Source organism: Rhipicephalus microplus, chromosome 2 (assembly GCF_043290135.1).
Source record: "Rhipicephalus microplus isolate Deutch F79 chromosome 2, USDA_Rmic, whole genome shotgun sequence".
Taxonomy (NCBI): domain Eukaryota; kingdom Metazoa; phylum Arthropoda; class Arachnida; order Ixodida; family Ixodidae; genus Rhipicephalus; species Rhipicephalus microplus.
Window position 1 is genome coordinate 267,071,608 of NC_134701.1, and position 27,604 is coordinate 267,099,211.

General features: G+C 47.5%; 1 protein-coding gene across 1 annotated transcript in view; it reads left to right on the top strand.

Annotated features, from left to right (window-relative positions):
* Positions 1 to 27,604, top strand: part of LOC119170012 (uncharacterized) — a 417,618-nt gene that overhangs the window by 63,312 nt on the left and 326,702 nt on the right. The window contains exon 2 of the mRNA XM_037421026.2: positions 2,200 to 2,242. The gene's annotated coding sequence lies outside the window, so the exon portion shown is untranslated. The remainder of the gene's footprint in view (positions 1 to 2,199; positions 2,243 to 27,604) is intronic.

The following is a 27,604-nucleotide window of genomic DNA, read 5'->3' on the forward strand; positions in this document are numbered from 1 at the left end:
CCGCGCCTATGCGCTTCTTATTTATTCATCCGTTCTTTCGTTCGTTCGCCGGCTTCTTCGACTGCATCTGGACGCTGTCAATCGAAAGCGTGAGCCGGTCGAGTTCTGGGGTTCAAAGGAGAAGGTCCAGTTTTTGTGTTAATTTAATGTTCACATGTCGGGTTCCTGTTCTGTTAAAGAGCAGACAGATCAGAGTGTTCTCGAGCGAGTTTTCATCTAGTTAACCCGTATGGTCTTCTTTCTTTCTTTCTTTCTTTCTTTCTTTCTTTCTTTCTTTCTTTCTTTCTTTCTTTCTTTCTTTCTTTCTTTTCTCTTTCTTTTTTTCTTTCTTTCTTTCTTTCTTTCTTTCTTTCTTTCTTTGTTTCTTTCGTTCTTTATTTTTCATCTTATCTTATCCACTCGATCCCCTAAATCCGCCTTTGTGGCATCCAATCTCTGCTGTCTCACTCTGGCTGTATTTAATCATATAGGTGAGTTCATGCGAAAATAAATCGACACAAAAAACAATAATAATTCACAAGAATGCAAATTAGGCACACAGCGTGCATTTCTGTGCCCTCGCCATTTTTTTTTTTCGTCGTTTATCAACTGCATTTACATGATGTACCAGCAACACTTCGCAGCATTAATTTTATTGCGTTTGCTACTGGCAATGTAGAAAAAGCGATGAAAGCGAGTGTCTGTGTAAACACCCGGTGTTGTAGCATGATGAACTGGACATCGCCTCGTATGATGAGAAACGTAAACTATGTTATACACAGGGAACCAGTCGGCGTTATTTATGACTAATTTGGGGGAGGGGGTTGGAAGGGCAGTAATGTCGAATGGTTAATAACGCTTTTAATGAGTACATTACACATACAGACATACATACATACGTACATACATACGTACATACATACATACATACATACATACATACATACATACATACATACATACATACATACATACATACATACATACATACATACATACATACATACATACATATGTGCCGTATATATCAGGGGTTATATCTAGGTTTTTTTCCCTTTTTGCTGAGCTATATTTAGCGATGCTGGTTATATGCGATAAAACACGACATACGAGCCCACAGCGCCGTCTCCTCGTTACACTGATCGTTCCGTCCTTGTTTCACGCGTTGCGCCATCGCCGTCATGAATGCGTACGGGTCCAGCTCGGCCGCATCCAGCGCCTTGTTCTTAGCTATCATTTAGTGCGTATAGAACGGATAATCTGTGGTTACTCACGAGGACAGAAGGGGGCGCTGATGGGTGACGCAGCCAGTCCCGGCTGGCCTTCATCATCCATCTAGAGCAGGGTTAGTTGGAATCATAGGATTAAGAGATTTGTGGATGTAGAGATGGATTTGGTCGACGCGTGGTGGTCGGTAATTAAAGACCTCTCGAAGAAACGAGGCCATCGTCCTGTGGCGTATGCTTATGCTGCTTAGACGGGGTGACGATGGCATAGAATAAAACACAGCCATATATATATATATATATATATATATATATATATATATATATAAGCGCATTGAACAGTAGAGAATATGATTACGGCAAACCCGCTATAGGTGCGTGGTATGTGGTCTTATTTTAATAATAATAATAATAATACGCATGGGGTATTACGTCATAGAACTGTGATATGATGCCGTAGCGGAGGACTCTGGAAATCGCTACCACCTGGAGTTGATTATTTAACGTGCGCCTCAATCTTAGTACACGGACCTCATGAAGTTTCGCTTCCGCCGATAATGCGGCCGTCGCGGCCCGGATTCGATACCGCGATCTTCCGTCGTCAGCAGTCGAGTACCGTGACCGCTATATACCATCGTGACGGGTGGTCTCACTCTGGTTGCTTAAGGAACATATCGCCGCGGCTGCTACGTCATCGGCGAAACTCTGTTTGATGTGTCCTTATACCGCTATATTTCCTTCCCCCACTCAGAAAAGACGAAAAAAAAAAGTAGCACTTGGATGACAGTATACCGCGACTTGCTTTCGTTTTCTGACTCCTTGCCAGAGAGGGCTGCCACAAAAAAAAAAACAGAAAAGAAGAACAAAGAATAAGTGCAGTGGTCCCGTAATGAAAGTCTCTGTGTTTTCTCTGTTCACGTATATATATGTGTGTCTGTGTGTCTGCTCGGGCTGGCTGTCATTGATTGAGCGCTGTGCCGTTGTTTTCTTCCAGGCTTCCCGATTGCGTGAAGGAAAAAGCTGCGCCCCCTTTGCCGGTCAGTGGACTCTTCTTCCTTTTATTTCTTTTTAGCACTTTGTGAAGGCACGTGTATACTATCTGCGAGAACTAGCGTGACCTGCAGCCGGAGTCTGTTGCTATGTTGGATTTAGCATCAGGTGAAGCTCTCGGCCTGCCCGTGCGTCTTCTGTAGGAGGCCTCATTAGGCGACTTTTAGTTTGTCCGCAAACCTCGCTCGGGTTATACAGTACAGCCTTAAACGTCGAGAGGCATGAGCGCCTCGATGGCAGCGTTCCTTCGTATACAGGGGGGCGACAGCGTCTTTTGTTTGACCCCAATATGGCAACCTCACACAACGCGATAGCTTCACGATTTCGACTCAATATGGCAGTGGTGCGTTCAATGTGTGTACCCACCCTTTGCGAAGGAACGCTGTCATCGATGCACCGTAAGAAGCAGGATAGTATAGAGCCCGGAGGCAAGAGCGTGGGAAGATATTTAGCCGTCGAGCGGACCCGAGGGTGCTTCGCCCACTCGTCACGATTCACTTCGTGGAGATGCATGGAGGAGGAGGAGGAGGAGGAGGAGGAGAAGAAGAAGGAGGAGGAGGAGAAATGAACTTTATTAAAAGAAACCAGCAGCTTTAGGTGGCCGGGCCTCCCATGAGGGGACGTCAAGGGCTTGCCTCGACGCCGCCTCACGGGCCTGCTGGGTCGCCCTGGTTTGGTCGTCAAGAGCGGGGCTCCGCAGAGCCTCATGGAGCTTCGACGAAAGGGTCATGACGTTAGTGTTTGCGTGGATTTTTTTTTTTTTTGAAAACGAAGTATCAAAACAAATGATTTTTTGAAAACAAGGTATTTTTGAAAACAAAGTGGCATCGACTATACATTTCGTGTTGATTAGAGTTCGATGCGACTGCATTCTTTTACGTATGGCTAGACACATTTGGCATGGATCGTCTTCCCTGCTTCGCGGCGTTCATCTCGGTACAAGCGTACATTGAACGCAAGGTCCTCGTCAAGCTCCATGCCAGGCGTCGATGGTTCCGTATAGCGTGCGTACGTGATGTCCCCTTTTTGAGAAACGGTAAATAGCGGGGTCCGACCTCATCACGCTTGAGACAAGCGTGCAGTCGATGCTGTACCATGCTACAATATTGTATGTTTGCGCGCTTGTTCCTATTATGCGACTCATCCCCCGATGTAATTACTATAATAGGGTTTGCAGGGTCCATCATTATCCCTGTCACATCATTATGTCGTAAATCTTGCTTAATTCACGCAGCATTTTTTTTTTCAACTCCTAAAGGACCTGAAGTTCATAGGAGCTTATAAGATAGGAAAGTGGAGGGCAGGAGGGGGGGGGGGGGGAGACGTGTGTTTACACGCTTTTGTTGCTTAAACTATGGCCTCCCGAGAACCCGCCGCGCGCCCATAATCTCGGAGGCCATGCTTAAACGAGCTTCTGAGCTTCTATAGCTGTCAGGCACTACATCTTGTGCGTATCTCGTTATTACTGGGAAAGAACCCACGTTGACAGTTATCTGAAGGCTTCTTACTTGAATGAACAGCCCCGCCTCGGTGGTCTATAGTGACTAAAGTTCTCGGCTGCTGACCGGCAAGTCGCGGGACGGAGTCCCGGCTGCGTTTTATGAGGAGGCGAAAGTGCTGTAGGCCCCCGAGTTCAGATTTGGGTGCTTGTTAAAGAACTTGAGGTAGCCGAGTTTTGCGTAGCCTTTCACTGCGGCGTCTCTCATATAGTCATAGGGTGGTTTTGGGACGTTAAACCCAAACGTTTTTATTGTTACTTGAGTGAACAATACGAAAACAGGGAAATCGTTAGAAAAGGTATTTATTCACTCACGAAAACGCGTGCGTATGGGGGAATTGCTACCGAAGTGTGTAACGAGAAAGTTTTTTGTTGTTGTTGTTGTACCTCGGATGGTTCGCGACGGACGCACCTTGGGCGGAAAACGAGGGCCCAGGCACATTATGCCTCGTGCGTCCAGTCTACTTTTGGTGTTCCTCTTGCCACCCCGGCCTCCGCCCTTTTACTTTCCCGGCTTTTCTCCTGACTGTATCTTCGCTAGTAAACGGATTTTATCACCCGGAACCCGATCACCTTCTACGGTCTTTTATAGAGAAGGGCTCTTATGTCACCGGTGACTTTGTGCACTCGACTTGCGCGTCTGCGAGATGGTCAGTAAATATAAAGAGCGAAACAACAACAACAAAACGTAATGATGAAACGGTTGGAGGGTCTGTGTTATCGTCTCCCTTTAGTGTGAGCTTCAGCGAGCCATGATGCTTCGTGCCGGTTTCGCGGCTGTTAAAGACACTCCCCGGCATCCCTTGGGGCGGAAGACTTTTAAATTGACGCTAAAGGGGATTACAGCTGATCAGTGTGAGACTGATAAAGGCGTTATTTGAAAACTGTATACTTTTGTTAAATTCGCGGCGAGTGTTTGACCACCATGTAGGCAAAAAGACAAAAACAATGAAAGCGAAATTCTCGTACTGCTCGACTTTTCCGTTGGAACCACTGGTGGCGTGTGTGCTGATTTGACGTCGCGGAATTCGAGATGTGTATTCTTTCTTGTCAGTAGAGAAATCAAAAGCGTGCAGTTAGAATCTCGCGGCACTGTTCGCGGAAACGAGGCATACATTATACTTGCGCCAACTTTCAAAGAAAATAAAAGAAAGGACAACAAAGTGTGTAAAAAAGAACTGTTGTTGCATGCAATATGCACCTAAAAATATACGAGTGACTGGCTGAGGAATATAGCAGTGGAAACGAAGAGGTGCGTAATGGTGCTGTGCCATGTACCATATGTATAGTCTTGTGTTTGTTGTCTTATATGCGATGTCGATATTTGTGCAAGAGAAAAAGAGTAGCCGGCGCCACGCATTGGCACCAACCTCTCCTTATCTATTTTATTTATTAATAATAAAGAAAAAAAAAAGCTGTGACCAACGAAAAACCAGGCGCCCCCCTTGGCTCCAGATGCTTCTCGTCTGCGTAACATGATGCGCGTAAACAGGACAGGAGATGTACGAGAATGGTACACGAACGTGGATGTGATATTTACGAAATTTTATATAACTAGAACTCTTCGGTAAATACGTCGTGGTTTCGATATCACTGCAGGTAGATATAGATAGATAGTAACATTTATTCTGGTCCACAAGAATCTTTATGCTATTTTAGTGGGCTAAGACTGCGGGCCGCTCCCACGTTGGGACAGGGCGTCGCAAGGTGATGTTAGTGGCAAACAGTGCTTTGTGGTGTGCCCGTTGTGTGTCCTCTGTTCGGGACACGATACCGACATCGCAGAAACGTTTAGTTCCCAACTCGCCGAGCTTAGCATCTTAAACTTTTTTTTTCTTCTCTCTTTTTTTTTTCACACGATGAAAGTACAGTAGGAATCGAGGACCCGGTGCATACTTGTGAGGTTTACCGCGGCCACAGAGCTAACTGCGTATATGATGTACGCGTTTAGACCATAACACAAGAAGGCTCGAACGAGCTTTTTTTTTTTCTTTAGATGTCCTTAACGATCACGCTTCGTTCCCCTTTCACTCTCAGCGGTGACCTTGTGGACAGCGTGTACGTTGCCTTAGCTGCCTGGTCGCCCCTTTGACGAGGTATAACAGAGGTTACGTACGAGCGCTTGTTTTCTCATGCGGCCGTCTCTTGTCTGGGCTTTCACGGCTCCATTCGAGTCCCATTAGGTGTCGCAAACGCTATATAGACGGGGCAGTTGGCGGCGGCGGCGCCGGAACTCTTCGCGTGGCCCATTCTCCGTGGCTTCGGCTGCTGACGACGCCGCAGCAGGCGGGCGGCCAAAAAGCATGAACGTCGGTGCTCGCGCCACGATCGCCACGCGTCCGACGCCTGCCCCTGGTCGTCTTGGCGCGCCGTGTCCTTGGGGCGCGCTGCCCGGGCCGCCTTTTCACCGCCCGGTCTCCTCCTCCGCCTTGTAGCCGTCCTCTTTCCATTCGTGTGCTTAACGTCGAGCAACAATCGGCGCCGACGACAACGCCGACGACGAGAGACGGCGAGCTGGCCTTTGCAAAGCCCTGCGGTCGCTCTTGTCGCGACCAAGGTTTTAACTCCGGTCGCCCTTGTCGCGACCCACGTTGCGAGAGCAACGTGAGTCGAGAGCAACGTTGCGAGAGCAAGTGAGCGATGTAAAGGGCTCGAGGTCGATGGCAGGTACGATGGGTATCTTTAGGGTAGCAGGCTCCCCGTGGTCGTCCGCGTAGTCGATGCTCGCCAGTGAGGAGACGCGTTCTTAGAGAGGGAACGATGGTTCATCTACATCATTTAATGCGATGGAACTGTTCAGTGATTCAACGAATATCTACAAAATCATACTTGGGACTTTCATAGCCCGTCGTCTCCTTGCAAGAAGGTTTGAAGAAGGCGGTAACCACTCTTGTCACAAATCAGGTGACGAAGTCTCAGTGGTCCACCCCCCAGAAAGAGTGCATGTATTGGACCACTCGGCTGATGAGAAACGCGGGCGAAAATGTCCAATGACGGTAGCACGAGCGACCGACACAATGGCTCACCCGGCCCACGCCTTGAAGACATCGAAGGGCGAGGAGGTAGAGTTCGGTATAGGGGGAAAGTTCAACTCCTCCGGGGATATGGCCGCTGACACGAACGTCAGCAGTGGCCCGACGCAGCGTTCTGCTACAGTGTTTCCAGAGGTTCCCCGAACTCGGCAGGCCAGGTGCTCAATCCCCGAGAACTGCGACTGCGACGCCTTCCTACTCTTCCGAACTGTCGGTGTTTTTGCGGTGATTTTGCGTGGGCGATAGTAGCCGAGTCGAGAGGTTTGAACCCGGTAAACAACAGGGTTGTCTCGCGAAGCTTTCGTTGAGACCCGACCACTACCTGGAACACCTACAGGACAGCGTCTTGCTGACTGGGCGCCGATGGGGTTGAAAGCATCCTAGCAGACCGGCTTACGCACAATGGCGTCTGCCCAGACGAACTGCCGGGCCAAACGTAACAGCGAGTGAACTGGCATGCGCGTGTTCGTGCGCATCTTGATGATTTCGTTCAGCCCCGTTTTGATTCGCTCAAAGGCAATGTTGTTATCTTGTTAAAATGCGGGTCTCCGACTTGATGAATTCGTTTTGGGGATGTGCCTTGTGAGTGGCTTCTTGATTACTGGGCATACACAAGATATATAGGTGGGTCATGGGTTATAAGGGCGAGGCATGGCAGAGAGGGTGAGCCCATTTGGTTACTCCGCAATCGATAAGGGAAAATGAGAACGAGTGGCGAGAAGGGGAAGAACTATGTTCTGCTTCATGATTGCAACAGCGTCGAATTTCCTGTCCTCTCGCGCAGTTGGCTTGTCGGATTTCGGGACTCGAAATGTATACTGAAAAGCACCGGATTTCTTTTTAAACTACAGACTTTTCCTCAATTATCGTGCTGTATGTTTCCAAGTCTCCGTAGCACCTTTTTTTTTTTTCGCGTATTCGCGCTAGAAAAGTCCTATTTTTCTTGTGTCAGCGAGACGAACCCTGCTCGAAATGCGCCCAGTACGCACAGAGTAAACACGGATAACGCCGCGCCGTTATGAACTGCGCGCGCGTCTTGCTTTTTCTTCCTGCGCCTCGGCTGCGTCGATTCCAAAGGAAGTGTTTGCCGACGAGCGCCGCTGTATGATACGCGTGTTTGTCGAAGCGAGCCGCGGCCCCCCGCAGGGCTTCTTCTCTTGTTTCTCCCTTCTAGAAGAGAGCGAATTCATATTTAATGCGCGCCCGTTGTCGCAGCCGCCCCGGAGACTCGCTTCTTGCCGGCTCCGGACGCTCGCTTTCTTCGGGTCGAACTCTGCCGCGTCACTAATACAACCGCGCGGTGTCTGTGTTCCCCAGGGTGCGCAGCAGTCGCACCTTCTTCCGCTGATCTATATACTCATTTCTTTATGCTTATTTTTTTCCATTTGCGCCCGCGACGGAACACTTTTGTTGGTATGATGCGTGTTCTTTCGGCTGGCGATGTTGTTTACCGTGCGCGTGTATTTTTCCGCCTGTCTAATACTAATATTGTTGTTGTTGTTGTTGTTGTTGTTGTTGTTGAACAGACAGCCTTATACCGCTGTCACACCGTGACTTTTGAACGTAATCAGGCCTGTACAGATCCAGTTTCCCGAACATGGTTAGGGAACTACGGCGAACGGCGGTGACAATACGAGTGATGGTTAGGTCCTTTCAGGTTAGGTCCTTTCAGCAAGCCGCAGAAGGTATAGCTGATCACCATTAAAGAACGTTACACTGATCGGGCTTAATCGCGATCAGCAGCGCACTGTGTGAAACTGGTTTTAGATGTCCCATCAAGCTCGAAATATGACCGCGTCGGAGGCGACAAGACGAGTGATGTGAAGGATTACCACCATGTGGTCATTGCATCCTGTGACGTCGTCCCGCGACGATGTTCTTTTCGTCACTTTGGTTGCGTCAGTCTTTTCTTGCCGACAGCGTGACGCCAAAATGAGGTCACAGGTCACCAATATCGTGACGTCGAATTATGGCCTCATCTCAAAACAATGTCGCCATGGTCATAGATTGAGCATTTGTTTTCCTGGGAGGCGCAGAAATGTTTCGGGTGCGCAGAGATCACTAGAGTCGATATATAAAATAAGTAGATTTCACTTTTGAGTCATCTTAGACACGAGTGACGCCATGAGCTCTTTGTTGATATTTTTAATTTATGTGAGAGGAAAAAAAACGGCGAGTTTGTTTTTGTTGTGTTTTGTTTTCCCGAGGGCTAGTGCATGTGGGCTGCGACTCGAATGACTATCGTACGAGTCTAGCCGTGTTTGTTGCGGCCAATAAAGTGGAAGCCAGGCGTGCCAAAGTTTACGGTTTTTTGATCCCCGCTCGAGATCGAAGGGAACTGGAGCGATACTTGCGCAGACCGTTGTAGTGGGATAACAATAACAGTTACCGGTCTCGCGGTTTTTACGCACAAATGTAGGCATATATAAATATATATATATATATATATATATATATATATATATATATATATATATATATATATATATATATATATATATATATATATATATATATATATATATATATATATATAACTCGATTGCGAAATGGATTTTGCGTGACTTGATTGGCTGTGTGGGCGGATAAAAAGGAGGGCGGGTGATTCGGGTGTACGTGTATCATTTGACAAAGAGTCCTGGCTATATGACCGCTCTTCTCTCGCTAATCTGCAGATTGCTTCCGCGTTTCTTTGGAGCTGGCTTTGTCGAAGTTTGGGCTGAACCGATTTTGAAGGAAGGGCAGGGTACCCGCACAAGAATAGAAGGTTACTGAAAAGCACACAGCGGCGCCATTTATGAACTCTTCGAAATAAGCGTTAACAAACTATATGGTCCGACTCGCTGCATTGATTTTTCAATTGCAGGGTGTTGTTTCCAGTATATGACAGTGCTTCCACTTCAGCCATATAGTCACCCTTGTTATATGCTGTCTCGATCGTGTATCTGCCTTCCTAATTTGATCGCCGTGTGGTTCCTCCAGTGCGACCTATAGCAGCGTGATAGGATGACTGCCTTGATCGTTGTCTTTTACCATAGAAAAACTGGCTGCATGGGACCAGAGAGATACTACGTAACTCTAATTAAGAGATCAGTGGAGACGCTCAGGTTACCCCTCTCCACCCGCCTCACCCGCCTGTGCCTGTAAGTACGTTTTGTGCGTTATTTGCGCGTGAAAAACGTGGGGCACTTTTTTTTCTGCTTGCCATTCTGCGCGGGACCTTCCAATTTGTTGCTATCGCGTTCATTGCTTCGCCTTTGCGGCAAAGCTCCGACTTTTTTGTTTTCCTTTTTTCTTTCGGAGATCCGAGAATGTCGCTAGAATATTAGACGATGGAAACCGCCGAAATAAAAAAAAATGATGAAAAGAAAGAAAGTGACGTTCTTTCCTTCCTCCTTTTGTCCCTCGGTTATTTGCGCTGCCTAATTTTCTTGTAACATGCACCAACTAGCCCAGCAATTTTTATTTTTTTTTTGCTAAAGTAATAGTCTTGAAAACGGATTGTCCAACGCGACTGCGCATGTTCGACCGATGCAATGAATCAACGCGTCGAAGTTATGATCCGCCCTCCTTTCCCCTCCCCCCTCTTTCTTACTTCGCATCTCGCGCCGCATCGCGACGTCTTGGTAAACATTCGCGGACGAACGGCATAATTTGGTGGCGCGTTTCTCAACTATAAGTGAGCGCGTATTCGCGCACGCGATCGTGCACTGCGACTCAAAAGTAGTTGGACGCTAGGTCGTTGGTAAGAATCAGTGTACAGCCCCGCCGCGGTGGTCTAGTGGCTAAGGTACTCGGCTGCTGACCCGCCGGGCGCGGGTTCGAATCCCGGCTGCGGCGGCTGCATATCCGATGGGGGCGGAAATGTTGTAGGCCCGTGTGCTCAGATTTGGGTGCACGTTAAAGAACCCCAGGTGGTCGAAATTTCCGGAGCCCTCCACTACGGCGTCTCTCATAATCAAGTGGTGGTTTTGGGACGTTAAACCCCACATATCAATCAATCAATCAAGAATCAGTCTACAGAAAAGACACTGCTAATTTACGCACGGACAAGGGAACATCACACGCCTTCGTGTGTAGTCTCGTCCGTGATAAAATTTGGCATTTTGTTTCTTCTTTTTTCCCCTTACATGGATCGTTTGCGTGTTGTCCAACCTACTACATGTCTCGTTAATAGAGAACGTCCTCTTTGGTTCCCCTGCGCCACCCAAACACGGTGTCGGGCTATTTGTTCGGACAGGCGACGCGTGTCCAAGCGCCCCTTGCGTATTATCTCCCTTCCGTCGTCTGTTCGCTAACAAAAAGGGGAAAAAAAAAGAACATGCACGACGCCTCCGCTTTGCCCCGACCAGGCCTTTTAGCCCGCGCCTATACGGTGTCGCTACAGAGTGGTCTCGGGCCCGGAGCACCGGCCATTAGCACGAGAGCTCACGGCGTGCACCGGCCAATCGATGGCTGCGCCGCGCGGTGATCAGAAAACGCGGGACCATTTTGGCGCCGTCAAATTGGCTAGGCGGTCCTGAATGGAAGAGGGCAGCAGGTGGCGGATGGCTCAAACGTTGTTCTCCTTGGGAGAGCACCTGATAGTTCGTCACCGCCCGATCCGATGAGGTGGGGGAGCGTGCGGCGGTCCTTTCTTTCTTCTTCGTCTTGGTTGCTGCTGATGCCCCGCATTTTTTTCTTTTTTCGCGTTTTTCTTTTTGGGGTTTTATCCGGTGAATTACGTGGGTCTGGTCACGATTCGCAACGCTGAAAGGGAGAAAGAGAGCGAAACAAGGAAACCTCGCTACAGGTGCACAGAAAAGTGGATAGCTCCGGCATCAAAGGCAGCGTGAGCATATATAGTTTTCATTTTCGAAAGCATCTGAGACATAGCTTCGGCTACTCGACATGTATCCATCATTGCATTGTACGCGATGCGCTTCATATACTGCCCTACCTTGGTAAATATAATAGCGCGCGCGTGTGTGTGTATGTGTGTGTGAGTGAGTGAGTGTGTGTGTGTGTGTGTGTGTGTGTGTGTGTGTGTGTGTGTGTGTGTGTGTGTGTGTGTGTTTTTCGCCGTTGTTACCGACCCCGCCATCTTTCTGTGCGTCACGATGAATTTGTTGTGCCGTGAAGCTAGCTAGCATGATTTGCGGGCGTCGCAGTACAGGCACGTGCCTTGGCCCTCTCATGGGATGACGAGCCACTTCTCTATTTTCATAATAATGGTCGTAGTTTGTGTTTGAGTCACTTGTTGGCGATTCGGTGCATAGCCTGGATGCTGGTTATATTAACAGCTGCAATGCGGACGGTTGCTCGCTGAGCTTTTTACTCGACTACGAGTAGCAACAAGAAGGGTCTGTGGGGATCGTAAATTACGTCGCAGCTGCTCCTCTTCCCAAAACGATTGCACTCTGCGGGGGCAATGAGGCAGAAGGTGGTGGAGAGTAACTACTTGAAGTAGGCCTTCTCTACCGTCTCTGCCTACTGCAGGATGGTTTCTTGAATGTCGGCCCTCGAGCTGCGCAAGGTATAGCCTCCCACTGCTCCTCGCTAATAATTAGGCGTTTCGGGAAAGAGGGAAGATGGTGCTTAGGGTAGCGCCACGTTATGTGCTTCAAGTCCGCTGTCAAAAGAGGTGCAGACTTGGCACGAGAGGCAAGGGTAACGGGACGAATGAATGCGGTGTAGGAGGCAAGGGGAAGGAAAAGTGCGAGTCTGCAGCTGTTGCAACAGAAATTCGCACCGTCGCTGGAATTAGCGCGTGAGTGGCGCAAAGCTGAAGAGCTCTAATCGGTTGCGTGGAATTGTCGTGGAAATTACATGAGCCGATCCCGGTGCGGTAAATGGTGCCTCCTTCGTAGCGACCCATCGAATGCTCGTGCCTAGACTCTAAATGCTCGGGCACTCGCATGAGCTGCCTTTTTTACGGCAAGGCCCGCATACGTGGGAGTCCGGATTATCGAGGGTTACAATTTGATCGCAGAAATGGGCCAAAACCAGATCACAACAAGGGTTGCGTGTGTCGTGGTTGTCCGCCGCCGCCGCCGGTGTCCGTAACCTCTGTCGCACAATGTAAGAAAAAAAACCTAGCAATTAAAAAAAAGAACACCAAGGACACAATCGGATTCGAAGCCGGGTTCCCTTCATGTCAGCCCAGTGATCCAGTAATCTCCCACACAACCGTGCTGGTTTTTTTGAAATTTCGTTTATGACTGGCCTCTGGCAGGCTTGATGTTGGGAAAGCAATCGCGTTGATATGAGTAATAAAGCGTTTTAGAACGGCCGGGCGTCACACAGTGCGAATCGCGTAATGGGTGTGTCATCGAATGTTCAAATGCCTTACGATAGTTTCAGGTATATTTATTTATCGTCGTATATATAAGCCACAAAATGCAAAAAATGCACAAAATTTCTTGCAAGTGTGTATCGGCTAAATATAATTAATGGAGTACTGGGTACCCTGTAAGTGTGCTTGTTGTACGTTGTAGTTACTTAAAGAGTGTTTAAGAAGGGCTTTGAAAGGTCACTATTTACGCTATATATACCGGGTGTTCAAAATTAAGCTTTATGATTTTTTTAAAATTAGGCGCTCGAAGGCACGTGAGAACCACTTGTGCAAATAAGTTAAGCGGCCAGGGGGACAGAAAGTTAGATGATAATTATCGCTGTCAGCAGCCCAATTAACTAAAATTTAATAATTAACTTTTTACTGGCTGCGGTAAGTTGGCATGTTTATATTGAAAAAATGTAGGCAGTGGTGTTTGTACACAGTTTCAGTTGGAAGATTTTTTCTAGCACGCCTGTGTTCCGAGATATCCGGCTCCAAAGTTTAATTGTCTTTCGCACGATTACGCATGCAAGAGGGTGAGGGTCCGCGCAAAGCTCCTCCCTAAAGTGACGCATCTGTTGCGTGTGGTGTTTAGTGTGTGAAGAGGGTGGAAGCGTAGGCATAGGTGATAGCAATTACCCTTGCCCTCTTCGGCCGTCGAAATCAAAAATCGAAGAACGCTTGCAACCAGTGTCGTAACACGCAACTGCAGAGCCTCTAACGATAGTGGCAGATACCATGCCGAGATAATGGTGCGAGCGGAGAATCTGGATGCCAGTGCGCGTGCGTAATAATCACTAGAGAAGCATGCGTGGTCGTTGCCTGGGCTACGCGAATAGCGTGACTGCTGATGTCCGAGTACTGTAACTTTTATTGAAACAAGAGCAACAACTCCACCAATAATAACTGAAACAGTTTTATCCTTGCTAACGCATATTTCCTGCTGCTACATAAGCATATTTCGGTCATGCACAAATCTCATCGAAACTCTTCACCTCTCAAGACGTCAATGCCCCAAAAAGTGTTCAAAATGCCTGCCTTCGGCAGCAACGCAAAGCATGAACCGCTGTCGCGTCGACTCGATGACTCGGCGCAGTACTTCTGCAGGAATACTCGCACAGGCAGATGTTATCCTGTCCTTCATGTCATTAACATCGCTGGGCTCTGTTACGTAAACTCGATCTTTAACGTAGCCCCAAAGGAAAAAGTCGAGCGGAGAAAGGTCAGGTGATCTTGGTGGCCAAAACATCGCTCCTGCGCGCCCAATCCACTGTTGTGGAAAACGTCTGTCCAACCAGTTCTTCGCCCTGGTAGAAAAATGTGGTGGTGCTCCATCGTGCTGAAACCATACTTGGCGCAGGTCATTCAGGGAAAGACTGCAGACAAGATCATCAATGACAACACCTAATATTTCTTCTGTGTACATCTTTCCGTTCAAGTTGTCCTCAAAAAAGTGAGGTCCGATGATCCTGTCCCCGAGTATGCCGCACCACACATTCACACTCCAGCGAACTTGATGCTTGTGCTGCCTCAGCCAGTGTGGGTTTTCTTGTGCCCAATAATGGGCGTTGTGAAGATTAACACTTCCATTTCGGCAAAACCGAGCTTCATCAGTCCAAATTATTCTGTGCAAAAAGTCATTTTCTTGATCAGTTTTGATGAGGCCCCAATTGCAGAAGTCAACTCGCCTTTCAAAGTCCGCCTCATTTAGGTCCTGATGAAGGTAAACGTGATATGGATGGAACTTGTGCTTTCTTAAAACATTTGTGACTGTTCCGATGCTGCGACCGCACTGATCGGCAATCTGTCGGATGCTGAGCTCTGGCATCGAGGTTACGCACGCGACAACGTCGATTTCAAAGTCTTCATCGACGATTGCCTTCCTGGTCCGTCTCGGAAGGTGGACAGAGCCTGTTGTGCAGAAGCGTCGAAACAGGTTTGTGAAAGTGGGCCTTGTTGGAAGGGGACGGTGTGGGTGGCGAGACGCGTAAAGCTCCATTGCTAACGAAGCGTTGCCATTCATTTCAGCCATTGCAAGCACCACGTCTACTTTTACTTTGGTAGAATACCTCACGCCAGAAGCAGCCATATTAGCTCGAAAGGACTCCACGTGGATTTCCTTGGTAGACCTTCAATGCAGAGACGCTGTGCTCTAACCGGAGGCACCCTAGTGCAGGACGGTCCTGCTAACGCGTTCACAAGAAGATGTCTCAGTGTGATCTAAAGTCACGAAAAAACGTCGCGAAAAATGGTCTCCTGTTATCGCGTTCATCAGGATCATGCGTAAGGCTCATGGCGCACCGCGCTGTCACATTTTGATTTCGCCGGCCGAAGAGGGCAAGGGTAATTGCTATCACCTATGCCTACGCTTCCACCCTCTTCACACACTAAACACCACACGCAACAGATGCGTCACTTTAGGGAGGAGCTTTGCGCGGACCCTCACCCTCTTGCATGCGTAATCGTGCGAAAGACAATTAAACTTTGGAGCCGGATATCTCGGAACACAGGCGTGCTAGAAAAAATCTTCCAACTGAAACTGTGTACAAACACCACTGCCTACATTTTTTCAATATAAACATGCCAACTTACCGCAGCCAGTAAAAAGTTAATTATTAAATTTTAGTTAATTGGGCTGCTGACAGCGATAATTATCATCTAACTTTCTGTCCCCCTGGCCGCTTAACTTATTTGCACAAGTGGTTCTCACGTGCCTTCGAGCGCCTAATTTAAAAAAAATCATAAAGCTTAATTTTGAACACCCGGTATATATATATATGTGTGTGTGTGTGTGTGTGTGTGTGTGTGTGTGTGTGTGTGTGTGTGTGTGTGTGTGTGTGTGTGTGTGTGTGTGTGTGTGTGTGTGTGTGTGTGTGTGTGTGTGTGTGTGTGTGTGTGTGTGTATAATTGAAGCCGTTTAAACAGTCTTCGGGTAGCTACTACAAGCACACTTGCAGGGTGCTCGCTATACACCTTTGAGCACACGTAAAAAGCGAAGCTCCCTCATTTAAAAGCTGCCCCGCATGTAAGGCGGCTTTGTAAGTGCACTATCAAGTCTGCGGAGTTTTCCTCCGCGAGCGGCGACGACGTCATGTAAATAGCCCCCGTTTTCTGTATTAAATGCACGCAACAAGTGCGAAGTGCGGACAGGTCCTCCGGGATCGGTACATCCGAAGGAGGGCATGCATCTTTAAAGAGGCCGCGCGAAAAGGCGCCCAGAGATTAAGGAAGCCGCAAGTGCATGCGGGCGGCGGTGGAATAAGGGCTAACGAGAAGGTGAATTCGGTTCGTGTCGCGGGTATATACACGCGGGCGCTCGCATATTGAGCGGATGAAAGTGAAGGCCGGCGTAAAAAAGCATGCGCAGTCAATGCTTCGCGCACTCTGGTCTGTTCGGACAAGATGGCTGTGTCAGAGAAGCTACATTTTGGAGAATCGATCGGCGCACGTGAATATGTATGTGTAAGGAGGGAAAGTGGTGACTGCCCAAGTTTGGAGTGCCGCTGCTTGTTAAGACAGTGAAAGGCAGAGTGCTCGATCGTCCTTATTTTCTATACAATTAGCACCGGTGCCCCGCAAAGTCGGACATGGACGGATCGTGGCATGTTTTTTTTTTTTTTCTTTAGCACTGAAGACGAGTTGTTTTATGAAGAAGGATGGGGCCTCCGAGAAGTCTTGGGTGGTGTTGCGACCGGCCTTCGCAGCGTTGCGTTTGGCCCGGCAGTTCGTCTCAGCAGACGCCATTGTGCGCAAGCCGGTCTGCTAGAATGCTTTGAACCCCATCTATACCCCAGAAGCGAAAAACACGAATCTCGCTCGCTGGATTTCGTGCCGACCGGTTGTGCCCTCACGATCTCCGACGTCAGCGTAGCTCTGGCCGACTGGGCTGGTCTTACGCCATCTCCTGACGCCGATCTTCGAGGACAGCGTAGCTCTGGCCTACTGGACTTGACTTACGCTATCTCCTGACGCCGACAAGAGCTCTCGCCAGTGGTGCCCTGTCCTGGGGACTCCTGCAACCGTGGCCATCTTTCCTGTTTTCTCCTTACTTCCGTCGCTCCCAGTCCCCGTGCCTCGCTCTCTCCTTCTTCTCTCTTTATCTCTTTACCATTTAATCTTATCCTTTTAATCCTTTCTCTATCCCAATTTCCTCGTGAGCTACTGTTGAGGGGTCCTGTTCCCGAGAGACAGTTACGGGGCTTTCTCTTCTTTTCATTTAAAATCACTTCTCCAAAAAGCACGACGCTGTCCTGCAGGTTGGCCAGGCAGTTTGCTGTGGCCGGGTTACGAGGAACTCGACTGAAGCTTTGCGAACAACCCTTCGTTGAGTCGGGGTCGAACAGCGTGAGATGGCGTCACTGTTGCAGTTCTCATCAAGCCTACCTCTCCGGATAGCCATTGTCGCCTACGCGAGGTCGTGACAAAGAACCAACAGTATCAAAGCGTGGGGAAGGCGTCGCTGTGGCCGTTCTCAGTAAACGATCACCTAAACAGCCATGTTCGAGAAAGAAGAGAAGAAGCTACGAATAACATCCCCTATACCTTGATTGACCTCATTTTCTGTTGGTCTTCATTCAGGTCTGCGGTAATAAACAAATCGTGAACGTTGCAGAGCTCCTTAGCGCTGTACAGAAGTGTACACTGCTCCTTCTAAGAGAATTGTTTGATCGACAAGATATTGTGCGCTAGAAGTCAGACATTCGAAATAATTGCCTAAAGGCAAGGATAAAATAAAAATAAGGCAGCCGCAGATCTGTTTGTTGGAAAATTCTTTTCCCGCGCGATTTCTCGCATTCCTTGCGACTAAACGGTGCGTGTATACCTTTTTTTTTTTCGTGGAGGTGGACTTGGTGCGATAAAAATCGTGACACAATAGCGCGACATCAAAAGGGTCAGCCGGCGGAACAAAGCAAATCTCGCGCTCATAAGAATTTGCTCGCACTCACCGGGAGGAAAGAGGGCGGCTGGTAGCTTTTCGGGTGCGGAATGTGCTGCTTTCGATGGTCGCACGTTTTCTTCTTGTTGTTTCTTTTTCTCTCATAGCCTTGCTGTCCGAGCTCTTAAGCACGTCTAACCGGTGTATTTTGTAGAATGTGCACGATAGAGAGCGCGGAATTTCTGTGGTATGCTCTATGTCTCGACTTGCTGTTTGAGGAGGAGAAAGGTCAGTTATGCTGTTCCGCAATAGCATTTTTTGCCTTATGCTAATATCTTATTGTCACACACTTGCCCCTGTTGCTTCTGGGAGGTCCTCTATAGCAGAAAATTTCAAACTGGCAGATTTTTTTGTTTATCTTCTTTTTGTAACGCGATGGCGTTAAGGAGCTCGTTTCGCGCGAATTCCGGTTTCGGCGTCGTAGGTTGTGTGTGAAAAAGTCATCATCTTGTCCGTGACTGAAAACTCGAGAAAGATTGAAATAAATGTAATCTTGAAAATGTCCACGTGCGAGCGATGATCGAAACCAGGCTGTTTGTGTGGCGAGCAATCGTTCCACTAGGCAGCCATGTGGTCTGCTTGAAAATACAGTGAACATTACTTCGTATCATCCTGCGCACCACATACTTATCAAGCAGCAAGCGGTGGCCTGGTGCCTACTTCAAATGAACACGTGCCCGAACCCGGTGGCCTATAGCCACTATTACCCAAATAATACACAATTTAATACATAATGTAAAGAAAGAGTGGACCTAAGTCACATCCTGAGCGCCTGTCCAAAGGCGGTCTGACAGGGTCGTACACTTAATAATGATCGGCAGTGGGAGACCGTGCCGCTTCGCTCAGACCCAGAGGAACTGCTCTGGGCAATTCTGTGGGCCGAGGACGCTGCTAGGGCCCGTAGGCTCCTGGCTGACACCTAAGCGTGGGATCCGCAGCACCGAGGATGCCGGACTTTCCAAATAAGGTTTTTTTAAAGGCGATAGTATTTCTTGGGAGCATTCGACGCCAAAACTTTGGCCCGGCTGTCTGTCTGTACATTTTTCTGTTTGTCCGTGCTAACGATACAACAGAAGGCACCAAACAATACCTCAAACGCCCCATCCGCAGCGCTCACCAATATTGCTCAAGTTTCAGCGTTCATACTTGTGCGATTGTCAATCGAAAATTGGCCCCGTATCTGCATGTTAATCTGCAAACGTCGCCGAAGGACGATAGTCTTGCGTGTGGAGAGAGTGAACAAAACATTTATTTGATGTTTTGTGCAAGAAAATCGGTCAGTGGTATTCTGGAAGCGCTGCGTTAAAGTGCCTCGAGCGTGCAGCGGAGGTGAACGAGCGCATCAAGTCACGTCACACGAGAGACATGAGCGCCATCTGGCAGTTTTCTTAAAAAACGAAGCGCGTGGCTCTGAGACGGCTGTGAGTGCCCGTCTCAGAGGTGATAAGGAGTAGAACGCAAGGCGACGAGGTAGGGGCCACTACCGTCTTGTCTTAGCAAAGCGTTGGAAACACTCGCATTTTCGTGCAAGTGTTGCACGGTCAGTGCAGCGTGATAAGCGCTACAGTCCTTAAAATTACTTATGTATGCCTTTTCTAGTAAAAGGCGCACATGCAGAATATATACGTGTTGTTATGGTGCCCCAGACATGCGCAATAGTTGCTTTTTAATTGACAATCGCACAAGTATGAACGTTGAATCTTGAGAAACATTGGTGGGTGCTGCGGATGGGGTCGGCCGTTTTGGGTATCGGCTGGTGTCGTTTAGAGTACCCGGTACCGGTAAGGGTGGACAAACAAACAAAAGTACATACAGACAGACAGATAAAAAGTTTTGCGTTGAAGGTCTCCAAGAAACACTAGTGTCTTTAAAAGGAATTATTGCGCATATTTGAAGCAATATAACACCACCTTGATATTGTGTATGCGTGCCTTTATACTAAGGAAGGCATACATAAGTAATTCAAAGGACCGTAGCGTTTATCACGCTGCGCTGACAGTGCAACGCAATGCTGAAAAAGGCAAGTGTTTCCAACGCTTTGCTATGACGACACGATGGTGACACCTGCTCGTCGCTATGTGTTCTACACCTCATCGCCTCCGAGATAGGCGCGCATCTTTCTCCGTGGGCGCGCACGCCTTCCTTCGTTTTGGAAGATAGGTGCCAGATGGCGCTCGTGTCTAATGTGCCTCGATGCGCTCGTTCGCCTTCGCTGCACGGATCGAGACTCTCTAACGCCGCGCTTCCAGAATATAACTCACAGATTTTCTCGCGCAAAACATCAAATAAACGTTTTTGTTCACTCTCTCCACACGCAATATTATCGTTTTCGACGATATTTGCAGTGAAAACTTCAGCAGATGCGGGGCCAATTTTTGCTTCCTTCTCCTTGACGGTTTACAAACACAGGTGTCCTGTATGCAGGCATCGCGTTACAACATGTAACATTGCAGTAATATTGCGTAGTACAAGCGTACATTGCCATCGGGTGTCAGAGCACGTGATTATCATAACTACATCGTGGTTTAAGGTGGCCACCCATCACAGAAGACAGACACGTCACTGAGTGACTCGCTTAAGACCACGTACTGGTTGCATAGCAAGTTAGAAAACATTTCACGAGCGTAATTGCTTGTGGTTTAGAGCATGGTACTAATTACACGGAATACAGCCATTTGCGATAGATTGACGGACACAAACCACTTTTAACTCTACGGACATTGTAGTAATCGACAATTTAAACTTCTGGAGCAACATCATACAATAAAAAAAATGTCCACTTTGTGGTTAAATTACGACTTGGGACAAGATAAAACAAATTCAGGATGACTGAAACTTTGGACAGATATTAAGAGTGCATATAGTATACTAGTTACCGGAGAAAAGGCGTATTATGTTTTCTAGCACGCTCGAAGCATTCCTACTAGACATCTTCAGTACATTCAGCAGTACAATCGAAATGGCGCTTAACAGGTGTTCGAGTAAGCGTTTGCAGTGATTGCGCGTAAATACAACCATCATCTCTTATCTTTTCTGATAGGAAGGTGACAGTCTCTATGGTCTTGTTTTCACAGAGTAGCTAATAAAGTTACGACGGTTGATTAAGTTCTCGAAGCATACTAACTATAATGAGGGAGGCCGTTGTGTGGTCATTACGAATCTAATTTCAGCGAACCGTCGGAAAACAGCAATCCCATCGGTGCGGTGCGTTCTTCTGGGGGCGGTGCTTTTCCGTCAGGCACCTGAGTGCGGCGGTGAAAAAGAAACAGTGCATCTCGCTTTAAAGAGTTATATATATATATATATATATATATATATATATATATATATATATATATATATATATATATATATATATATATATATATATATATATATATATAGCTTTTTTATCGCCTTACCAGCTAAATTGTCTCACTGTGTTAATTTAAACGTTTGGTTAATTCCAAAATAAAAGATTGTTGTAGCTGACGAAAGCGACTCGTCGAAACGAGTATTTATGACGTGATTTCGAATAGTATTTGCCAAAATTTTGAACTTTCTTGAGGAAAACAGTAACACTAAGATAACAAATTCAGCATTGTCTGACCGAGAAAAAAAAAGTAATCTTAAACTTGTAGAGCGTGGAAGGAAAACGTTTCTTTTTGCTTCGCTGAACCTTAACCATTTATCCTGGCTGCCATCTGAGTAGGGGCACGATGAAATTAAACGCAGGATAAAACGTAGGTGCATGATAATAAAAGGGAAAAAAAAATTTGAAGCCGTACCCACCCTCGAGGTGGATAGGGCTTCACGTCCGAAGCACAATTTCCCACTCCAGCGATTCGTTCTAAACTTCGTCGGTATAGCTGTTGCGGCGAATGAAAAATATGCTTCTGCTGCGCGAGCCCAGAAGAAGCAGCGGCAGCAGGGACGGCGCTTTGCTTTCCGGGCACGGTGGTCGCCCAAACGGGAGGAGAAGGAAGGGAGCGAAAAGTCAATTTGCCGCGGGCAAAGCGCCGACGGGGAACGCTTGGGGGCACATCCGAGACGAAGGTATGCGGTCTCAGTGTGTATACGGCGAGCGGAGAGAAAAAGAAGCGGAGGAGGAGTAGGAACGGGAGATTTGGGGCAGTTGTTGCTTCTATAGTGCAGACAGTTCTTGAGCCGCGGCTACAGGCCGGGCCCATTCAATGCCACAAGATGTTTTGGACGCGGTTTCCCCCTGAAAGCGGTCGAGAGTGGTCCTGTGTGCGTTGACCTTAAGACAAGGTATACTCGACCGTCGCAGGCTCTCAACGTGGACGAAAATGTCGTCTTCAGGCTGCGTTCGTAGTGGTCCTAAACACTCGTATTTTTGATGTTGTGACGCCCCGCCGTGGCGGTCTAGTGGCTAAGGTACTCGGCTGCTGACCCGCAGGTCGCGGGATCGAATCCCGGCTGCGGCGGCTGCATTTCCGATGGAGGCGGAAATATCGTAGGCCCGTGTGCTCAGATTTGGGTGCACGTTAAAGAACCCCAGGTGGTCGAAATTTCCGGAGCCCTCCACTGTGGTGTCTCTGATAATCATATGGTGGTTTTGGGACGTCAAACCCTACCAATCAATCAATCTTGACGTTGTGACTGTGGGTCTACAGTGTTAACACGCTCACGTTTAGGGAAAATTTAAAACAGTTTATATCATAGTTTACGGGAGGAATTCCGGAATCCACGGAGGAAGAAATGACGCTAAATGAAGCATTGATTGAACTTTCGCTTCGAATAATTAACAAAATAGAAGCGATTCCGGGAGTGGTTCAAGCTCGTGCTTCACTTTTGTTTTTTCATCTCACGTGACAGCTGAAGCCTATAGATTTGATTTCTTGAGCTTATGGTGGTAAGCAGCTGTACACGCGTAATCGTCAAAGTGCTAACGTGATTAAGGAACGACCCAATTCTCTGAAGCTGCTCAAATGCCTTCGTCGTGGAAGAAGACGAGGCTTAATTTTTTTTTTCACTTCCTGCTCTTCGTTTTGTTTCGTTTTTGTTAAATTTTTATTACGATATTTTTGTTCTTTCTTTAGTTTCTGCTCTCACTGACCGTTCTCGTATTTCAGCCGTAATGAGGCGATGCAGTTTTTAGTCCGAAGTAATGAACATCTGACGGCTTGCTGTACAACGCCCTCCCAGCAGGGTTCTTTTTTTTTTCTGATTTGGGAAGGAGTTCACATGCTACACGTGCCGAATTCGGATGAGTGCTACGGCGTTCCCTAATCTTGTTATCCGGAGTGCTAGATCAACCGGTAGCTGCGCTGTGTGGTGGTACTTGTTTTTCCGGCTCTTCGTATATTGTAGTTTTTTGCCCTTTTTCTTCCTCTCTATCTCCCCTTTTTTTTCCTTTTCGCTGCTTTCCTTTTCACTATAGATGGCGAACACTTTGGAACAATCTGCATGCGAGTCTTCTACACGAAAAAAAAAAAAAGTACGTGAAACATATGCGTTACAAATGTGCCTGTGCGCCAACTTTACGCAGAAAGAAACCGTGAACAGTCTGGACCATGAAGTTTCCTAAAATTAACTAGATGGGACTCTGGTGCTGCGATCGTTCAGCGACCATGAGAATCATGGGCAGTACACAGATTTGCCTAGTACTTGCGGGCGATGAATCGCACTTGCGGCTTCGTTTATTATCTGGTTTCGGTTTGAAAGAAAGAACGAATCCTTTTCAATTTGTGACCTGATTCGAAGCGGTAAGCCTAAATGAATAAGGTGGTGAAGCGCAACCGCTGAACATTTGTTGATTTTTGTTTCGTGAGAAAACAGCTCCAAGCCACACACGCAGCCAGAAGCAGGCCAGAAGTACGAAGATTAGACAAATACGTGTACTACCCCCATCATTTCCATGCTCGCTGAAGCGTCGTGCGTTGCAGCTCCCATAGACACTAGCGCCAGAGTTCCCTCTGGTGTATATTTAGGAAACTCTGTGGTCTGGACAAACAGCAAAGCATCACAGAGTGGTTCACTCTTATGAACAACATAATAAAAACACTGTTTACTTAATAGGCGTAATAATACACCCGCTACGGTGGTGCAGTGACTACAGTTCAAAGGTAGGCATGTTTGACAGAAATCTGTCTGGCTGTGTTAAAATATAAGAATAAAAATGTTTTCCAACCACGTTGAAGTTTTTAAAAGCATTTTATCTCTCTCTCTTTCTCTCTATCTATCTATCTATCTATCTATCTATCTATCTATCTATCTATCTATCTATCTATCTATCTATCTATCTATCTATCTATCTATCTATCTATCTATCTATCTATCTATCTATCTATCTATCTATCTATCTATCTATCTATCTATCTATCTATCTATCTCTCTCTCTCTCTCTCTCTCTCTCTCTCTATCTATATGCTCGAAACCTGTTTGGTTTCTTCTTCAGGTGGTGGCCGACAGCGGGCGCTCCGAAGATATATAGCGCTATTAAGTGGTTGCCTCTCTCTGCCTGCTGACGCGACGGTTGTGAGATCGAATCCCTACCGCCGTGGCCGCATTTCGATTAAAGTGAATAGCATGAGGCATGTGTATTAAAATTGAGTTGCATGTTGAAGAGCCCCAGATGGTCTAAATTTCCGGAGCCCTCTACTATATACGGCGTCCTTCCCAATCGTATCATGGTTTTGGGAGGTAAAATCATACCGGTTATTATTGTTCACGTAATTAGACAGCCAGCATTACTGCGGGTCTGTTCGTTGATACACTGGCTCCTATAGATGAGATCGTCCGAACGTGTAGGTTGTGGTTTTGATGGCGTAGCGGCGTTGCTAAAGAAGAAACATCGACCGCAATAAAAAAAATACCGGCACAAGTTAGGGCTAAACTTGAAATAAAAAATACCTTTTTGGTTTCTTTGCACTGTGGAAAGGGTGTCTCTCTGTGCATATTTTCACACTTTTTTTGAAAACAAGTATAGTGAGTGACAACGCACACTAAAGCGCGAGCCCCTCGCATGCGCTCTGCGCTTACGGCCCAATTTTTCGAAAAAAAAATTTTTTTTTCATGCACGAAATTTAAAATCCTTGTTTAGGGTCAGCTGTGTATCGGAAATGTTCAGGTATAACTGCTATAAGGCTCTGCGAAGACACTGTGCGCCTTCATATTCACTCTTCTATACAAAGCGCGTTGGTTCGAACACTTTCTGCTTCTATCTTCATTACACCTGTTGTTTGTCGTGCTTGTCGATAAGCTTAGATGCAGCGGGTAAGTAAGTTCTTCAGCAAGTGTAAATTTTGGGGAAACTCGTATACTCTTATATTCTTAATGTAACGCCTGTGACGCACTAAGGCGCTGAGCGCTGAACCAGCAAGCTCTTCACTGTTTACCCTTTTGGCCTTTTCAGCGTCCTTTGAGGCGAACCGCTTGCATAGTGACTACGGGTATATGCTTCAATAAGCGCTGGGTCGCGTTCAGTCATTCTCGCTTCGCTCCCGTTCAGATTAGTTGTAACGTCAACGTTGACGTCGTTTGCGTCTCGCTCGCTGGATTCCGTGCCGACTGGTTGTGCCCTCGCGATCTCCGACGACAAGTGCAGCTTTGGCCGATTGAGCTGGTCCTACGCCATCTCCTGACGGCGACGACAGCGTAGCTCTGACGACTGGATTACCCCTACGCCATCTCCTGACGTCGACAAGAGTACTCGTCGAGTGGTGCCCCGTCCTCGGACTCCCGCGACCGTGTCCATCTTTCCTATCTTCTCTTTACTTCCGTCGCCCGCTGTCCCTGCGCCTCGCTCTCTCTTTCCTCTCTCTCCCTATATATACCTTTTAATCCTATTCTTTTACTCCCTTTTTACCCCATTCCTTGTGAGCTACTGCTGAGGTGTCGCACCAAAAGCAGAGAGTTACGGGGCTCACTTTTTTCTTCTTTTCCCTTTAAGAACCACACATTATTATTATTTGGTTTGCATACACAGATACGCGATGGCACAGAGGAAAGAGGGAGAGAGCAAGCTGGCAACTGCCACCTGGAGGGGCACAATGCCTGCATGCTCACTCTTTCGGGAGGAGGGAAGAAACAGAGGAAACAAAGATTAGAGAGCAGAAAGAAGAAAGAAGATGAGGAAGAGAGAAAAAAAACTGACGAAGACTTCTTTTTTTTATAAGAAATCCATTTGCAGCAGCACTCCAACCTCTGCCGAGATCGAGATTATAGCGGAGCAGCAGGAGCTCAGGACTCGTGATGCCGAGCGCAAACGCCTGCGCAGGCAAGGTGATCCCCGAACTCCGGGCTAGGCAAGCTCAAGCTAAGCGTCGACGTCGAGCTGTAAACCCCGAGGTCCGGAACGCCGATGTCGAAGCCTATAGCGTCGGCGTCGCACCGCACCCCCTCTACGAAGAGATGAACGCGAGTCGGCGGTGAGGGTATAGCGAAGCTTTCGAGACAACTGCAGCGACCGGAAACCGATGGATCGACCGCACGATTGGAGCAGGAAGGACTTCCTCGACAGTGCACAAACAAAACGTAATCGGATAACACAAACGCTTTATCAAACCGCAGACACTTACGGAAACACCGAGTAAACGTAAACGGAAACTTGGTGTTGCACCCCCAATGCTGGCTTGCACCCCCTCATGGTTCCCTTTAGGTAGAGATCGTGTAATTTTTTTTCTCTCTCCTCTTCACACTTCCCGTCTTCACAGCCCATTCCGCCTCCGTATACGCTGAGCCGCGCTGCCGACAAAAGGGTGTGAAATAGTTCCCCCTCCTTCTCATTCGTTAGCAATGATTAGCAAAAGCGGTGACAGGTCAGTTTCAGTCCGTCGCTCTTTCGGGGCACATTGAGCAGCAGGAAACGGTTAAAGTCAGTCTCACGCCTTCAATTACGCGACGACTCATCTGGGTGTAAAAACTCTGCTCTTAGCAAAAGTTGCTTAAACGTACTTCTGTGCCAGAGGTGACACGGGGTTCTTTCGTTCAAGTTCCTTGCCCCCACTTAGTCGTTCGTTGCGCTGTCTATGCAAAATGCAAAACTCCATGAAATGGTTACAAAGCGAAGCGTATGCGTTGGGCTGTGGAAAGTCTGGGAAACATACGTTAATAAGGCGTTCCAGTTCCCAAATGATATAAAATTTGATGATATATATAGTACGTTGTTTCCACCCACTATAGTTTTGTTGTTTTTTGTTCACTTCGCATCGCTAATTAAGACAACTTTAGCCCTGCCACACTGCCGTTCGCAACGGACTCGCTGTTGTCCTGTTGGAAGTGGGAAGCTTATTTGGGGAAAAGAAGGAACTGCGAATGCAGATACTTAAGAGGGGCTTAACTGATGAACGGCTCGGTGTGTATACTCGCCCGACAAAATGCATCGCAGACGCGTGCGTACTTATTCTGCCCTCGCAGGAACGGATTATGCGACTGCTCTGCCTTGTATAGTCGCATTCTGCTGAATAAGCGGGATTTGAAAATTTCGGCCGCTGGATTATAATTTATATGTCGCAACGCTGCATGGAGCACCGTGCGCGCGTCTTCCGACTTCAGTCTCTTTCTAAAATACTGGATATAATCTTCTCCCCGGTTCCGGCAGAAACCCAACCACCTGTGCTTCCT